The sequence below is a fragment of the Carettochelys insculpta genome, chromosome 3, assembly GCF_033958435.1.
Source record: "Carettochelys insculpta isolate YL-2023 chromosome 3, ASM3395843v1, whole genome shotgun sequence".
Taxonomy (NCBI): Eukaryota; Metazoa; Chordata; order Testudines; family Carettochelyidae; genus Carettochelys; species Carettochelys insculpta.
Window position 1 is genome coordinate 56,465,213 of NC_134139.1, and position 18,990 is coordinate 56,484,202.

At 44.9% G+C, this 18,990-nt stretch overlaps 1 protein-coding gene across 3 annotated transcripts in view; it reads left to right on the plus strand.

The window, feature by feature from the left end:
- Positions 1 to 7,374: 7,374 nt before the first annotated feature.
- The window catches only part of SUSD4 (sushi domain containing 4), a 122,296-nt gene continuing 110,680 nt past the window's right edge, over positions 7,375 to 18,990 (plus strand). For 2 of the 3 annotated variants that reach the window (XM_074989909.1, XM_074989911.1), the window contains exon 1: positions 18,784 to 18,886. The gene's annotated coding sequence lies outside the window, so the exon portion shown is untranslated. Of the gene's footprint in view, positions 7,460 to 9,191; positions 9,388 to 18,783; positions 18,887 to 18,990 lie in introns of those variants that run through there. The other variant, XM_074989910.1, reaches the window with a different exon arrangement.

An 18,990-nucleotide genomic window follows, 5' to 3' on the forward strand; every position in this document is an offset into this window, starting at 1 on the left:
AACTACTCTGTGAACAGTTATCCAACCAGTTACACACTCACCTGATGGTAGCTCTGCATAGTCTACTCATAAGAAGGTCATATGATACTGTATCAAATCTCTTACTGCAGCCCAGGTATATCAGGTCAACCACTTCCCCTTTATTCACAAGGCTTGTTATCCTATCAAAGAAAGCAATCAGATTGGTTCGACATGATTTGTTCTATTACGTTATTATCTTCCAGATGTTTGCAGATGGATTCCTTAATTATTTGTTCCATCATCTTTCACGGCACTGAAGTTAAGCTGACTGGTCTATTATTTCCTGGGTTGTCCTTATTCCACTTTCTATAGCTAGACACTGTATTTGCCCTATTGCAGTCTTCTGGAATCTCTCCTGACTTCCATGACATTTCAAAGACAATAGATAGTGGCTCAGATACCACCTCTATCAGTTCCTTGAATATTCTATGGAGCAGTTCATAAGGCCCTGGTGACCTAAAGACTCCTAATTTTTCTAAGTAATTTTTAACTTTTTCTTTCCCTGTTCTAACTTCTTGACCTACCCCATTTCCACTAGCGACAGAGATCATCGTGTTAGTCTGTATTCTATCAAAACAAAAAAGTAGTCATGTAGCACTTTAAAGACTAACAGAATAATTTATTAGGTTATGACTATCTGAAGAAGTGGGTCTGCCCCATGAAAGCTCATCACCTAATAAATTATTCTGTTAGTCTTAAAGTGCTACATGACAGCTTTTTCATTTCCACTACTGTTAGGCAGTCATTCTCTAGCAACCTTCTTGGTGAAGTCTGAAACAAAGAGATCATTAAGTAGCTCAGCCATTTCCCCGTTTTCTGTTATTGCTTCTCACCTTTCATTGAGCAATGGGCTTACCCAGTCCTTTGTCTTCCTCTTACTCCTAATATACTTGTAGAAGGTTTTCTTGTTTCCTTTTATGTCTCGAGCTAGCCTGAGCTCATTTTGTGCTTTCGCTTTTCAAATTTTGCCTCTACATTCCTGTGTTATTTGTTTACATTCCTCCTTTGTCCTTTGACCTAGTTTCTACCTTTTATACAATTCCTTTTGGATTTTTAGGTCAATCATGATCTCCTGCTTAAGCCAAGCTGGTCTCTTGCCACACTTCCTACAAAGAAGAATGGTTTGCTGTTGTACTCCCTGCACCCCCACTGCCACAGTAACTGAAATTCAAATTCAAACAAATGGTCCAGCAACGTGGCCTCATGGAAGGGATGGAGCAGAGGATGGGGCAAGGGTATTTTGGTTTGTGCAATTAGACTGCTGGCAATCCTATGGGGGGAATGTGGGAGCCCTGGCCATGCCAGAAGAGCACACCCAGGCGGGCAGCTCCCTTGGCACGCATGGGGGGCTCATTGGTTGTTCTAACCTGGGTGCCAGAATTGCTGCCACTGGTGTGATGTTTTTAAGTGCTACTTTCCAGGTAGGTACAAGTTTCTGGGGTAAGGCATCTAGGCAGTGTGTTGCTGCAATACATTATGGGCCACCTACTAGGATCATGTCTCTTTCTTAGAAAATCACTGGAGAGTGTGTAAAACATGCTGGTCAGCTCCCCTGGGCAGCAACAAGCTAGAGGTATTGGAATAGTGAAAAAAACATCTCTATGCATTTAGTCATGCCCATCAGCCCTTCCCCAGAGACACCTGAAGTTCAGTGAAAGCCAGGGGATAATTAGATTTCTGCCTCTTCAAATGAAGAATCTTTGTAATTCAGAAGAGGCAGTACCCAGAGGAGCAGTGTTCTCCCATTTGTTTGGGTCTTCACTAAAGAAAATGCAATGCAAAATAAAGGACAATGCCAAGTGATACACTGAGTTTTTCCACAATGAAAAGGACTGAAAAATACCATTGCTCATCATACAGCTATCTCTGTGGTTAGATGCCTGTAGCAATGATCTTATTATAAAAGTTTGCATAACTGGATCTCGGTAGCTTGGGCTATTTGTTCTATTTTTAAAATGGTATGTGTTCTGGGCCAGGAGATTTAGCTGTACATGTTTTGACAGAAACTAAATGGGGAGGAATCAATGCAGAGGACAATCCGAATGGTATACAGGGAGAACCTGATGACTTGGAGGACAGGAGTAACAGAAATGGGATGAAATTCAATAATATAAAGTGCAAGGTCATGCCCATAGGGGAGAATAACAAGAATTTCAGAAATAAGGTAGGGGTCGTCAGTTGGCAACAACACAACGGAGTAAAGACCTGGATGTATTAGTCAATTGCAGGATGACTGAGCTGCCAACGTGATGTGGAAATGAAAAAGGTAAATGTGATCCTAAGATCACATCAGCTGAGGCATTTGCAGTAGAGATAGGAGAGTACTGGAGTATTGTGCAGGGCAATGGTAAGAACTCATCTGGAATACTGTGTAATATTGCTCTTAAACATGCGTGTCCAGAACTGCGTTCAAACCAGACCAGGCATGGACACCGGCTGTTAGGATGAGAGTTCTGCTTGTTTAACCCAGGAAAACTAAGGCTGAGGGGAATATTACATCTGTTAAAAAATACATTGAGAGTTTTTAGAACTACTGGCAGGGCCTGCCCCTTTGTGGTGGCTACAAGCCGCCATTCTCATTTGCACAGGAGCTGATGGTGGCCCTGGTTAGGGAGCCTTGGTGGCTGGAGGGCACAGAGCTGCTGCTAACCCTGGACAGGGAGCCACTTATGGCCACGGGTGGGGAGCCTGACTGGCCAGGAGCACTGAGCTGCAGCAGGCCCTGGGCAGTGTGCCACCACCAGGGAGGGGGCAGCAACAACTCTGCAGGGAGATAAGTGCCCCCCCTTCACCCGGCCTGCTCCTGCCCCCTTCTCCTGCCTAGACCGTCCCACCCTGCTCAGACCCTCCCTCGCCCACCCTGCTCCTGCCCAGACCCCCACCCTCAGCCTGTTCTGCACCCTCCCGCCCACCCAGATTGCTCACCTCCAGCCTGATCCTGGACCCCCGCCCACTGCATCTCCTTTCCTCCCACCCAAATCCCCAAACCGCAGCCCCTTCCTGCACCCTTTCTCACACCCAGACCTCAGACACTCACCCCCAGCTTGCTCCTGTACCCTCCCTCCTGGCCAGAACCCACACTCCCACCTCCAGCCCATGGGGGAGGGGGAGAGAAACCAATCTGCCGCAGGTTCGGCAGGACTTTGTGACAGGGGCTCCAGCCCCAACCTACCCCATGGAGGAGGCTCCAGCCTCAGCCCCATACCATGGCAGAAGATCCAGGGGGACTGTGGCCCCAACCCTGTGGTGGGATCTTGTGCTGCAGAAGCCTCCATGATAGGGCTCTGGCCTGAGCCCTGCGCTGGGGGGTGGGGGTGGGGCGCTCTGGTCCCAGCCCCATGCTGCGGTGGAGGCTCCAGGGGCTCCGGCTCCAGCCCCGCAATGCTGTGGCGGCCTTCACAGTGGGGGCTCTGGCTCTGGACCCACCCTCCAGTCCTCTCCTGTGCTGCACGAGGGGGAAGGAGGGGCGGTGTTGAACTCCTGCTGCGTGTCATTAAAAATTGGCTTCAGTGGGACGGGAGGTCGGACAGCCAGCCAGCCAGCCAGCTCTCCTTTATAATAGTTTAGATTTCACAGTCAAGCATCTCCATCAACAATATCGTTTGTCAGGATTTTTTTCCAGGAGTCAAAACATTTTTCCGGCTCATCTGAAACTTCCTATGTGAGTAGAAAAGCCTGCAAAAGAGGCGTTGAACGGTGTGATGCCACTATTGGAATCTTTATGTAGATCTTCTGTGGTGTTTCTTCAGAAACAAGTGGATCGCTTTGATGATATAGAAGCACATAAGCCTTCCCCACTGCATTTTTCCTTCTCATTAAAGCCAAACCTTTGCAAAGCGTGGGCCACTTATACAAGGCTCAGCCATACACGCTTTCAGTTCCACTCTGGTGGATAATTTCCTTACAGTTTTCCATATAAAGCCAGTCTCATTTTTTCAGCGTTTACTGGGTGGTGTAAAATAGTTGTTGTGAGGGACATGGACCCTAAGGCTGCTGTGAGTAGAGTATTTAATTTCCTAGAACCATTGCATTGGCACATAAAACACATCATGTTCCTCCTTGGCTTTCATATGCACTTCCCAGGAAATATCAGCTAAGATTCTGTGAGCAGCTGTCTTGGCATTGTCTCTGGGGCAATGCTTAATTTTTTTCTCTTCTCCTTGCAGAAGGAACTTTTCCCTCAGGCCCTTAAATAGGCTAATCCTTCCTTCCAGGAAAGTAATGAGAAATTAATTACTGCAGTCTCTTATAAACATCAAACTTCAGATGGTTGGTAGATAAGACGAAACTAGAAAATAGCAGAAGTCAGAAAGACTTTCTGTGTTTTACAGATGCTTATTTTCTTGCAATAGTGAATGATCTTTTCCCATCAAAAATTATTGCCCATCCCATCTTACACCATCAGATCGACAGTCCTATTGAAATCAATGGTACTACTCTCTACTGAAAAACCTGTTATTAAAAACCATACCACAGTACATATTTCAGGCTTCTGTGGCATTTGTCCTGGCCTTCTGTCTGCTGCATGGTACCTGGTAGGAATAAACCAAAAACCGCTCCAGGTATTTTCCAAAGCAGCATAACATCTGACAGGCAGTCTCATAGTAACACCCTCCTGATCAGGTTCTGGATGTCTGTTAAAGAAAGCTTAATGGGCCTTATTCTGCTTTTAGGTTCATCAACGTAAAGCTGTATCAACTTTCCTGAAGGAGTATGACCAATGCAGACTCAGTGTGAGAGCAGCAGCTGTCTTCATAGCTATTTTTCCATGAAGGGAAATTTTTCCTCTAAGAGTGATAAGTTTAGTTCAACCATCTTCAAACTAAGTATCCATATTATATTTTTCTAATATCACAGGTTTATAGACATTAGAGAGAGAGAAGACCTAGTAAGCCACACATTCTTTCTTCCTACCAATGTATGATTATTACTAGTATTTTAATCAGCCTATCTTTTAAAAGTCCCATAATATGGAGCTCCTATCATTTCTGTGAAAGATTATTCCTCAGCCTAATAGATTTTACTGTCAAAGTTTTCTTAGATTTGGCTTATCTTTTTCACTTCATCCTCTCTGCTCCTAATTATGCCCCTTGGACCTCCATAAATAGTTCTTTCTATTGTCTGGTAGGTATTATCATATCCTCCCATGGGACAATACCCTGCTACAGCTGTGTGGATAAACCCCCAATGGGCACAGGCTTTTCCTTTGTGTCTCCAACTGCAGGATCAAAGCTATAATCTTTGTTAGATCCGTTATACTCCTTTGGCTGTCTTTACCCTTCCCTCAGCTCCTGTTATAATGTATAGTATTGCTTTAAATTGTGGAAATCCTGCCAGGCTGTTTGGATTATTCCCTTGCAGTTCCTCCCAGCTGATGATTCCAAAGAACAGGCACTCCTTGGATCTGAGATGGGAGAGCAGGTCTGAGCAATACCTCACCCTGATTTCTTTCTGAGTTCAGCCTCAGATCAAGTTCTCTGCCTGAATCTGGTGGGTTTTTTGGGAGTTTCTACCAAACATTCCAGTCACACAATTACTGGCTTGTATTTAATTTCTATGGTTGATGACTTCTACCCCTAATACTTGCTATTTATCTAGCACTGTCTAGCCTATAATCTCAGAATCTTTCACAACTGATTAAGGGTCCCTTTCAGGTTGAATCTGTTCAATCCAGCACCCCCAGGACCTGACTTATACTGAAAGAGAGAATTTGCCAGACCACAGGAGGCCAATATTGTCTAGCAGTATTACCACCACTTCTACCGCATACTGGGCTTCTGAAAGACATTTGGGGTAAATTACAGCTGAATAACAGCAGAGAACCCCAGGAGCCAGGACTGGTGGCTGGAAACAAACTTCATGGGACCATGGGAAACTTGGCCATGCCCATGATAAGCGGTTGTGCAGCTAACTCAAATCATGGTGGATTATGGATGTTGCTGGACAAGACAGGCTCAACCTGTATTATAAGACCAGTTTTACTGAGAATGTTAGTAGCCCACGTGAGATAAATAATAACCAATATTGTCTCATTATCGCCTTGCACTCTCCTGTTGCTGTGTATCCATCTGTTGTCTCTTTAGGGCAGAACCATCTCTTTGTTCTGGGTTTTGTACAGCACCTGCCAGGCTGAGATCCTGCTCCAAAACTCAAGGCGTTAGGCATGACGGTAGTACAAATCAATAAGTCACCATCAAAACTGCGACTAAAACCTAAAACTTGTGGTGCTGCCCAGTCCTATTCACTCACTAGCATACAGTTTTCTCTCCCTATGGAATACCAGACATTAGAATATCCTCCCTGGTATGTTTTCCCCTTATAATAGAAACACAACAGAGATTTGGCAGATGGCTACTGTCCACTTTCATGCAGCTTAAATTTCCCTTTACACCTGATTTATGCCCACTTTATCTTTGCTCACTTCCCCCCTCAAAGCTATGATTAAATTGTTATTTTTTACACTAATTTAGCTCCCTCCTGACCAAAGATAAGTGCTTTATTTGAATCAAAGCACCTTTTTTCATATAGCTAGCCTCTGCTCTGTGTGATTACCCAAAAGACCATGACATCTTCAGCTCCATGCTGCTTTCACACTATTTAAATCCAATAAAGCTACTGCGAACTTACTCCAGTTCAGAGGTCCCCTAGACTCCAACAGAAGGCAGTCAATGACAATGAAAAATAGTGTTCCATTGCCTCTTAAGTTGAGGTAGACCTGGGAGCCTACTGTTAAATTCTATGCTTGCAGCATACTTACAAACAAAATCTATTGTCAATGTTTAACCATGCCAAACAGCAGATGCTGGTTTCAATCAAAGAACTGAATCTGATCCAGTTTACATAGGTGTAAAGTGGTTTATTTCAGTGGAGTTCTCTGAATAGTGTTTGGTTTGATTGAGAACAGAATATGGTCCCTTTTTATTCTTTAGTATATCTTGCAGTCTGGTGGGTTGCAGTCTCTGTGTTCTACTTAGGGTATGTCTTCACGACATGGAAAATCAACTCCACTGTTGTTGATCTTCCGGAGTTTGATTTTGCGCATCTGGTAGGGATGTGTCAAATCGAACTCAGAAAGCAACCCGGTTGGTGCAAGGACCCCTGCTCCTTGCAACGAATTGGGGAAGTCAATGGAAGTGTTTGATCCTGTCAACTTCCCTCAGGAGAAACCATGTGGAGGTTCAGGTAAAGATATGTCGACTCCAGATATATAATTAACATAAATGGAGTTGCATATATTAATTCGACCTTCCCCTTTAGTGTAGACGTGGCCTTAGTCCACTAAAGCATGGACAAGTTAGGATGCAGAGACTTTTGGTTTGTAACTCTGATGAACGCTCTTATCTATGTCCAGATGCAGAAGTCACAAGCACCAACATTGGTCAAAGAAATAAGTGCAACACACCCATCTCAGTGGAGGCAGGACCACGGCCCCTGACTGGTAAGCACAACTGACAAAAGCAGAACAAAGACACCCTTGAAAGTGGCTGGAGAAGGAAGCATCTCTCCACCAGGGTAACAAACCAAATGCTTTTTTTTCTGTTTATGTGTCTGTTTTTTACATCAGGATCAGCTATGATGTTCATATTTTAAACAAAATTAAATTCACAGTTCTGGACAGGCCTTTGAGCTTCTAAGGAACTGGTTTATGTAATTTACAATTTATTATATATGAAATAGGCCCACTCAGCACAGTAAACTGTTAGCATTAAATCTGTTTATATAATCCACAAAGTACAATCTGTAAATTATGTGAAAGGTTGGCTCTTCTGACTAGTAGTTTAACTCTCTTGAAAAAAAAGCAGAGAGATGATAAAATTTTCTGCAGAGAAATAGAGAAGGGACAATGAAAAATGGGCCCTGCATCTTTCTAGCTGAATTTGTAAGGATCTGATTTCTATTTTTAAATACTTTTGACAGATTTTTTTCCCTCATTTTTATGGGTTAGGCCTGGATCCAGCCATAAGATCTGTGGCCAGCTCCCTATTCCCTCCCAGAGCCCCAAGAATACCCACATTCCCCTGCTCAGCTCCAACTACAGAACTGCAAGTTTTAAATTTCTTCACTAACAGGAAACTAAAACCTCAGTCCCATTTTAGTGTAATGATTTTTGAAGCTGAGAGTCAGAAGATTTAGATGTAAACCTTATTTTGTAACAAACAAACTTTATCCTATTCATTTCTGAATGTCCCATCATGTACTAATAGACATGACTCAGATTCTTATTAAACTTTGAGTAACATTTTTTTTTGAAGTTCCCTGTCAATAAATATCCTTTGGCTTCAAATAGAGTTTTGGGTTTTCAGCCCTTCCGAGAATCATGCCCTGAGAGTCTGATCCAGAATGCAGTGAAGTCTATGAGAAACTGACTTCAATAGGCTTTAAAGAAGGCCCAAAGTTAGTGGCTCAAGGTCAAATCAATGAGACTGATTGGCCTTTGCCCCATGTCTTTTGAGTTTGACCATCTCCTTGGTTTGCTTTCCCTAAGCTGAAATCTTTCCCCAAAATACTCTAAGATATGGCCTAAAGATGTGCATGTCTCAAATTTCTGTAGTGCAGTAAATATGGCCGAAGAATTGAATTGGTATGAAAAGAAATGCCAAAAGACCATGCATTCCAACATGTTTCTATTAGAAGTAGGGTAATATTGTTCCCATTTCTGACTTGATATAAGTAAGGTTTTCATTACTGAAACTATGCAGTTGTAAAAAAATATGATTTAATGAAATTATTCCTCTCATTTGCATTCATGGGTTCCCTGCATTCAGACAGTTTGACACATGGTAAATTACACTAGTGTGGCAGAATAATTACCAACCTTGTAGTTCTGCCTGAGGATCCTGCACTTAAATCATTTAATTTCAAGTGAAATCAAACTGCACGAAACTAGATCCAACATATTTTAAGGAGGATTAAATGTGACACATGGCTTTTGAAATGCCTATACCCTTTCTTTTACTGAACTACGACCTACACCAGAAGTCAGCAACCCTTCTTAGGTGAAGTGCCAAAATTTGACTTTTTGACATCTGTATATAGTCCGAGTGTTGGGGATACTTTTTAAAGTCACTAATAGTCCTACTTACAACAGCTTCATTAATAAATAAATAAAGATGCAGAGCTTTACAGCTTATGTGGTTGGTAGCATTAGCTGGTCTTTTGTTAACCCACAGGTGGTGTGGCTTTGAGAAAGCTTGCCATAGGGAAGGTCTATATAAGGCAAGGGAAGTAAACAATGATTGTCTTCAGCTGGCTCTACAGGCTGCCTTCCCACCTTGAGAGGATACAAGGACACAAATGAACTGTAACAATGGGTGAACCCAGGTCATCTCTGGTCTGAGAAGGACTTTGCCTGAAATAAGAACTTGGGTGAGATACTATGATTTGTAACAAGTTCTCTTAAGCTGCGTCTACACTGAGCGGTAGTGCTGGCAGCTTGATGCAAAGGGTGGGGGGCTCCTGAAAATGCAAATGAATGTTCAGCACATCAGGTAAGTGTCTCAAAGGGATCTCTGTGACTGAGCATGTCACACTCTGTTTAGTTATAAAAAGATGAAACTATGTCTACACTGCAATTAAAATGCTTGGCTGGCCCAAGCCGGCTCACTGGGGCTTGCAGGTCTGGGCTGAAGGAGCTGTTGGACTGTGGTATAGCTGTTCCAGTCTAAGCGTTGGGACCCTCCTAGCACTTAGGGCCCTGCACCCCCAGACTTTACACTGCAATTAAACAGCCTGTAACAGGGTATAGAGAAGACTGCAGGCCCCGCTGAGCACAATTAGATGCTTTCTGGTGGGTGCAGTTGTTGTGGAGACTGTCAGGATAGGAAACAGGAAGCAAAGGCAGCTGGGGAAGGAGCTTAGAAGGAAGGTTAGTGAGCCTGGGTGGTGAGGCGAGGGCTGCCGTTATTATAAGTCTGTGTTGTACATTTTGGGGATGTAAAAGGGAAATAACTACACATCTTGAGGGAGAATTAAGAGCTAGGTCTGTATTTATTACTGTGGCATAAGCTACAACTTCGTGGCTGCTGTAGTATCCATCAGCCACAGGTGAATGGCAGTGCTGCCAATGAGCTGATTGATGGCTGCTGGTGCCAAACAGCTGCTTGGCAGCTCAGAGAGTGGCTTGGAAGGAGGTGGAGAACAGCAAGTGGTGGGCTGGAATAGCTGTGGCTTTAGGGCAGAGCAGATCTGGAGCACCCACTGGGGAAAACTAGAAATCTGTGCCTATGGATTGCAGAACATCTGAACTGGCCTGGTTAACCAGGTAGCAACCAAGGTGCCCTGAAATATAGACTATTACTATGAGATCTGGATGCTCCAGTGAGCTGGTGTGGTGGAACTGGGGGTTTTAATTGCCGTGTAGACCTAGAGGGGACCTGATTACAGTATAGATGAATACCTTAACAGGGAGAAAATACTGGGTACTGAAGGGCTATTTATTCTAGCAGAGGGAGACATAATAAGACTAAATGGCTAGAAGCTGAAGCCAAACTAATTCAAATTAGTAATAGCCACATTCGTACGAGAGAGGAGGGTTAGCCCCGGCACAAACTGCCCAGGTAACTGGGGGAGGGGACTCTCCATTTCTTGATATTTTCAGATCAAATTGAGATGCCCTTCTGGAAGATATGTTTGAGTCAAAAATGTTACATTTCAGTCATGCACGAGTTATTGACTCAGTTCAGGTTTAATTGTGAAATTTAATGACTTTTTATATACAGGAAGTCAGGCTAGATTTAATGGTCCTTTCTGGCACTAACCTCTCAATCTATTAGATTAATATTTTTTCTTGGATCAATCTCTATAAATGATGATCACTCCTGCATATGTCCAAAATGTGCCCTATTTGAATAGACTAGGGATGTTTTTTTCAGTGTCATTTAATGTTCTAGTGCTGCTTCTGAAAAATGTAACAAAGGGTATGTCTACGTGTATGGGAAGATTGACATGCTGGCAGTGCCTACTGGGAACATGCTAACTTGAATTGTCATGGTGCTGCCATTGACCCTGGTACTCCTGGAAGTTGTGAGAAGTAAGGGAAGTTGATGGGAAAATTTATAAAGTCAACTTTCCACTGTGTGGATGGTAGCAAAAATCGATTTTAGATAAGCTGATTCCAGTTGTGATGTTCTCATAGCTGGATTTGTATATTTAAAATCCATTTTACCTCCTAGCATAGACCTGGCCAAAGTAAAGGTCTGGTGTAATATAAACAATATTATATTCACAGCATCTAATTACGAAAAAGAGCGAAGCACTGAAAATAATGTTCATTAGAATAATAAGGAATTAATTAATGCTGCAGTAAGAACCTGACAGTTATCTTGTTAGTGCAACTTGAACAGGAAGAGTTGATTTTTCATTAGCAATAATAGGCAATGAGGAGGTTAGCTTCTGTGAAAATTAAACTACCCAGAAACTGGATTATTCAGGAGAAGCAAACAGTGGCTTAGATTGGTGCGGAGCTAGTTTACAGAAATTAAGCTGCTCCACACTGGACAGGGAAAGGTGGAAGGAAATAGTGAGGGAGGCATCAGACACCAATGGGTGCTGAGCCCATGGTTGTTGATGATAATGATGAACCACTGGCTCCTGTGTGCAACTCATGCTGTGGTCATATGATCTTATCACATTCTGACAGGATCCACATTCATCAGAGGGTACAGTGGGTCTCATGTGGGGTGGACAGGGAAGCAACAAGAGGACAAAGGCATCAAAGCTCTAGCTGCTATACAACCTCCATGCAGCAGTGAGTGCTGCTGGCCATAACTCTTCAAACTACATAGAAGTGCTGCTGTCAGGCGGCTGCCTTCCCTCTAGCTTCTGCAATGCTAATTCCTTTCTTACCCTGACTCCCTCCCTCTCAGTGAATGGAATTTCGTATTGTCACTGGCTAGATTATATGCAGTCCTCTGTATCACAGAACAGAAATACTCACCTGTGTTATTGCCATTGGCCCTATAGGATTATGTGCTAAAGCAGAGTCTTTTTCAGTTCAAGCTGCGTTTCTGGAGCAGGAGACTCAAGGTGAAAGCCCTGCTACTGCTCAGAAGTTCAAAGTGGGTATGGGAAGGTGGGTGTAGTATAGTGGTGACTTGACTAATAGGTTCCTAGGTGGCCATGGATTTGTTACCATATCAATTTTATGGTGGCTTGACCTTTTTGAGTAAGAAATAAGGCTCACAATGGGAGAAAACAAAACAAAACAAAACCTCGGTAAGCCGAAACTTATAAATACCTCCAGTCAAATGTACAGCTCATGTAATTGGCACAACTCCATATTAGCTAGGCTGTGGATTAATTTAATTCCTTTTACATCTAGCAGAAAGACTGGCTGCAGCTGGAGGATAAATAATAAACTGGAAACTAGTAAAGATCTCATAACTGATTTCTTCAAATCTAGTCATAGTATGGATCTGGCCATAATATTTTTGAATCAGCTTCATTTCTCTTGGATTTAATAATGATCTGCTATTTTTCTTCCTGTTGGAGAATAACTACTGAACCAAGTTGCAGTGACAGTATGTGACACTGATGAAATGAGACTTTGATAGTGCTCAGGCCCTCTCAGAGTTCCAGAGAAGCTGGAGTCATTTCCAGCTTTTGAGGCCCCTAACCATAATAAAAATAAAAAGTGACACATGAAAACAAAATCAGGCATCAGAAAAAAGTGAGACTTTATTTGAATATCTTTATTTAACAAATGCTTTTCTAGCCTTTGCAGTTCTAGGCTGAGAGAGTGGCACATTTTGGTCTGATAAGGATGAGCATAAAAACAAGTTGCAAAACTTATCAATGGCCAAAAAAATAAAAAGTGTCTAAATTTGAGGCTTCCTTTGAGCTTGAGGCCAAGGCCAAATGGCTTTCCTGCCTGCCCCCTTCAGCCTCCCCCACTGTAGCATTAGCCCTGAATTATTGCTTTGATTGCACTGTTATATAATGAAGTAAAATAAATCAATGTATTTGACTCTAGAAATGTACAAATCAGTAATTCTGGCAAAAGTGAGAAACTCTATTGCATTTATTACAATTACATCAATTTACACCAGGTTTCAATTTGACCCATGTGTTTAGAAGTCTGGAGACTTAGGCTATGTCTACACTAGGCAAAGTAAGCTAACTGCAGATAAGCAATTCTAGCTATGGCAACTGCATAGCTAGAATCAACGTATCTGCACTCGGCTTACCTGGACATCCTTACTGAAGAAGGTTGATGGGAGAGTTTCTCCTTTCAACCTCCCTTACACAGCCTCACTCCTTGCATCTCGCGAGGAGTACAGGGGTCGACTGTGGCCCCTGAAAAGCCAGTTTTGCATGGCCTCACCAGATGCGTGAAATCAAACTCCAGAAGATCAATCTTGAGTGGGTCAATCTTCCAGGGTAGTGTAGACATAGTGTTAGTGCTCAAGAGTTAAGTTTCACACTATGATTTTTTCTTTTCACTTTTTTTTTTAAAAGCCTATCTTATCAGCATAATTTTAAATCTTAAATATTTAGAATATAATTGTGATGCTATAAGACAGATAACTCATGTTACCTAGCTATGACATTAAATTTCTCAGAATCTTTCCTATTCATAGAGTTAAACAGCCATTTTGTTCTCGTAATAGCCACAGCCTATTGCAAAGAGACACAAACTCTCACTCTGTTCCATCATGGAGACTTCATCTGAGTTTTTCCTCAATCCATAAGTCATGTTCAATGGAACATATATAGCAACATATATAGTTGCTGTTGATGAATGAAGTTCCTTGAGGCAAGGACTGGTTTTTAAAATTCTGTGTTTGTGCAAGATCTAGGGGCTTCTAGACACTACAATAATACAAATAAAAAAATGTAGCATACTGAAGATGGATTTTGTAATATATCTATATCTACATAATGAAAAGCTTTGGAAGCCTTCCCCTCATCCACTGATAATTTGGTGGATTAGATTAGGCAGCCCTGGAAATGGAACTCTTCTATTTATTCATATTAGAGGTAGGGAATGAGCCTTGACAGAGTAGAAGTTTTATCAATTCAGTCTCACTCAATACTATTGAGAATTCATAGCATTTCTCAGCCATAGAACTCAAAGTACTTTACAGAAGGAGGGTAAACACTATTACTTCAGTAACAGATGAGGGTAAAACACAGAATCAAGTCACGTGCGGAGTCAGTAGGAGAATCAGAAATAAAACTCCGTGGTGAAATCCTGGCCACATTGAGTTTTAATAGCAAAAATCTCATTAATATCTACAGAGTTCACCTACAGTCTGACTCTCAGTCTAGTTTTTTATCCAATGGGCTGTGCTGCCGCCTGATGTCAAGGGACCTTCTAGAGGGATAAAAGTTTGATTTGGATTACATTCCGATGCCAGGCTTAGCCATCTGTGCTGAGATGGCAAACAAGGTTGTCAGTTGTGACATGGACACTTGTCTGATTTCACAGAAACAGACCGCAGCTGGTAATGAGATTCAGTAGCTAGTGAACTTGAAACCACGACTTGGAAGTGAAAGGTATTCCACTGTACTACACGTATCCTACACTACACATGACTTACTTTTAAAAATTTACTGTGAGTCTTAGAAACCTTAATTGTAGGTTCCTATGTAATATTAACAGTTTTCATATTTAGAGTGGTGTTGAGAATCCAATACTGCCTATTAAAACATACCCACCAAACTGTCTTTTGGGAGTATCAGAGGTAAATATTAATAACTTTTAAAATGTTTGAATACTGGAATTGTTTTTAATGTTTGTGTGATTGCTGAATACTTCAGTTGGAATTAATTGTCTACTCGAAAGTAAGAGCTTGCTGCCTTTTCTCACACAAGTAACTACCATCAGTGGGATAATTCCTGTAAGGCAAGTAGGATTTACTTTGAATCATTGAAGTGCAAAGTGTAATGTTTTGTTTACCCAGCTAAGGAAACAGACCTGCTGTTCAGTTTACAATCTGTAAAGGCTTCATATTTGTTTATTTTTTTCTGGGTTTTGTTGAATGAAATAAGGCTAAAGACTGTTTTCATGTTTACTAAACCTCTTACTTATTTTAAAGAAACAAAGACAAAGCAGCTATGAAGGTCATTAGTTTAAAAAAATAATTGTTCAGTCTCCCTCCCTGTGCCCAAAGTCTTAGTAATAAAGTTTAATTACCACTAATTAATCAAACTATAGTGATGCCTCCTTATTCATGGTTGTGGATTGGTACTAAACATGTCTGTAAGTGCTGATGATTCACTGATGAAAAATAGAATGATTCTTTCAAGTCTCTTGTTGACTTCCTTCAGGGAGCTGAACCCACTCACCGTCCAAGTGATATTGAGTTATATTTAAGAAAGAAGAGGCCTCTTGTAAAGCCTTCTCCTTGTAGGAAGTTGAATATACTCATTTCCCATTTAAAATTGGTGGGAGCTGAGGTTACCAAGCATTTAGCACCTGCAAGGCCAGGCCTTGTTAACTGCTATTTGTCAACGTTTGTGAGAAAGTGTTCAGTGATTCAAAATTTGTTATAAGTAATTGTTGCACTAGTTACAAACGTATGCTTGAATCCAGGGCTTTTTTTCTGGTGGCATGTGCCAAATACAGTCATACCCCGAGATACGCCCATTCGGGCTATGAGAATTCAAATTTACGAGCAGCTTGATTAAGGACCACTACTTCGCTTTACGAGGCATTCACTCGAGTTTATGAGTGCCTCAGCGGGACGCAGACACCCTGCAGCTGGAGAAAGTCAGCCCATCCTGTTCCCGCCCCGCCGCTCACTCTTCGGGAGGCACCTCTGCCCGCCCTGCACAGCTGTGCCTCGGTGCCTGGCGGTGGTTTCCTGGAGCCCCCAGCTCAGCCTTACCTGGGGCTCGTCTGGTGTCCTCCTCGGCACTCCGGCAGCCGGCGGACGCTCCCAGGCACTCCTGGGAGACGTGGTTGCTGGGTGCATGGTCTATCCTGGCCCCACCCCTGCTGCTCACTCCCCGGGCGGCTAGGGGGCCACTGCCACCTGCTCTGTGCAGCTGTGCCCTCTGCCAGGTAAGCATAAGTGGGTGTAAATTTTGGGGCTCAGGAACGCATAAAATTTTTTCCCATTGAAATTAATGGTAATTACATTTTCAACTTACAAGAATTCGCCCTATGAGGAGTTTTTCAGGAACGAATTACCCTTGTAAGGCGGGGGAAGACTATACTGCATACTGGCACCTCCTCACCAGGGTTCCTCTGGCTGGGGCTGCCGGCAGGGCTCAGTGCCCCAGCCGGCTCCCGGCCATGGAGCTGCTGGAGTCCCTGCTGGCCCTGCAGCAGCCTCGGGGCTGGAAGCTGGAGCCCCCATCACCCAGCAGCAGCAGGGGAGCCAGTAGGCTGCCATGGAGCTAGGAACCAGAGACCCTGCGGCAGAGCAGGGCCAGGAGCTGGAGTCCCTGATTGCCCTGCAATAGCAGGGGCTGGGAGCTGAAGCCCCCCCCCCACACTTTTGGCAGCTCTAGCCATAGATTTGCTGTTGCTATTTGCCATGTTGGCTCAGCCCTGACCCAGCCCCCGTCCTGCTGAGGCTATGGTGGCCCAGAGCCCACCTGGCCCTGATCCTGCCATGGCTATCGTGTTCTCCCTCCTGCCACAGCTGTAGTGTCCCGGCCCCAACCCAGCCCCATCCTACTGTGGCCATGGCAGTTTGGCTCCAACCTGACTCCCATCCTGCTGTTACTGTGGTGGCTTGGCCTCGATCCTGCTGTAGCCTCTGCCAGGGTGGCTCAGCTCTGGAGCTGTCAGGGCAGGGAGAGGTGCTGTTCCCCTCCAGCCCAGGTGCTGTTGTGAGGAGAGAGTGCTGGATGGAGTCCGCTCTCCTTGCAGCGGCCCTGGAGCACCCTCATTCACCCCAAACCCAACCTCACCTCATAGTCTGTATCCGCTGGAGCCCTCATGCCCCTGCATCCCAACTTTCTGCTCCAGCCCTTAGCTTCCCGTCCCTGGCCCCACTGCAGAGCCTGTACTTACGCCCCAAGCCTCGTCCCTAGGCCTGAGTGTTCTTCTGCACTACCACCCCCTTGGCTCCACCCCCACCTCTTACATTTTCTTATGTGCACCAATAGGGAGGTCATGTATCGCACATCACCTCCCTATTGGTGCGTGTAATAAAATTCATTCCACTCAGGGGTAGGGAAAAAACAGCCCCCGAAATAACAAAAGTTTTGGTGATGAGTAGTGCTGGTGCGAACAGCAGTTGGTGGGAGCAGTGCTCCTGTGCACAACAGCAGAGCTTCAACGGCAAAGTCACACCATTGGCAGGGCTGCAGCATCTTACATTGACTTAACTACATCAGAAAGCACACTACTGCCTTGGTCCCACTGATGTCAATGCCCTAACTACACCTCTGTGAGAGGCATAGGGCTTCTGTCAGTGTAGTTTCTAGGGCAATGTAGTGTACCTACAGACACTGTGGCTGTGTCTGAACTAGAGCGTTTTGTCGAGAGAAGGGGCCTTCTGTTTACATAACTCAGGGAGCGTCCACGCTACAAATGCATTCTGTCTAGAATCTGTCGCAGCCTTTTTTCCAGCAGAGTTATGTCTTCAAAGTTTGAGGCATAGAGCTTCTGTAGACAGAAAAATAGTGTAGGTGCTCTGGGGTTCCTCTGTCAACAGAGAGTGCTTCCAGTTCACCGGGCAGCCTTATTTGCAGGGCTTCCAGTTGGCTGATCTGTTGACAGAAGGCTGGGCAGTCTGGCTACTCTCTCTCGACAGAGAATATCAACAGGGGTCGCCCCTATTAGGTGTGGACGTGTTCTGTAGATAGAGGTCTTGTTGGCAAAACTCTGTCAACAGTGATTTCTGTAGACAGAACTTTGTAGTATAAACCTAGCTAAAAATTTGAGGAATAACACTTCTGTTGACAGAGAGGGCTTCTGGGTTTACTGGGCAGCCCTGTTTGCAGAGCTTCAGGTCAGCCTTTGTGTTGACAGAGGGCAGGGCAGTCTGCTTTGTGTGTAGCTGCACTCTTGTCGACACAATATTGTCGACAGATGCTGGTAGCGTACACGTCGCCTGTGTTACTTCCGCCTATTAGCTGTCCTTCTGCATTTACTGTGGTTGCTTGTAAGCTGATGACCTATCGTAGGCTGGCTGAAGTTTATACTATCGTTATGGCTTCTGACACCCATGCCTCATGCTCTGTGGGGTACACTGGTAGATTTGCAACAGATGCTTGCCAGCTCTTGGACATGTATGTCGTGCAGGGCACAAGGATGTTCACTGCATGCTCTGGCCCAAGCCTGACATGTATAAGGCAAAGGAGCATTTACAGCAGCCAGTTGCCTGTCACTGCTGTACATGCCGCACAGGGGCACAGTAACAGCAATGTCTTGTCAGCCCCTGTCCTGCATGCAGGGCAGTGCACTTAAAAACCAGGCAGCAGCCTTTGGCCAGCCCTGCAACGTGTGCAGAGCCGCCAGGCGGGCCGGCATCAGGCTGCAGAAGCGAGCAGCCAGCAGATTTTTCAGCAGCAGCAGCAGCTTGCTCCTGCCATGCATTGGGCAACGCGGGCCGGAGTGAGCTGCGCGCGCTCGGAGCCGGCGGGGGGGAGGGAGCTCCCCTCCCGGGGGACGGAAGCGGCTCGTGCACCAGGCAGGTGCCGGCTCGGGCACAGGCTTCCCATTGGCAGCTGCCGCAGCCCCGGCTCTGGAGCCTCCCGGCTGCACCCCCTCCCAGCGGCCAGGTGGGCTGAGCGCGAGCGGCGGCGCGCGCTGCGTGTGTGGCTCAGCCCTTCCCCTCCAGCGGGCGGGGGAGCTGCCGCGGCGGACGGAGGCGGCGGCAGCAGCAGCAGCGGGTCGTGCCCAGCGGGGGGCTCGCCCGGGGGGGAGGCCGGCGCGGGAGGTTCCATGCAGGCGGGCAGCCCTCAGGTAAGGGCGCAGTGCCCCGGGGAGGCAGCACGCGGGGGGAGGTCAGGGGGGCAGCGGGGCGGGCGGTGGGGGCTGAAGGGGGGACCGTGTGTTTCCTCCTGCAG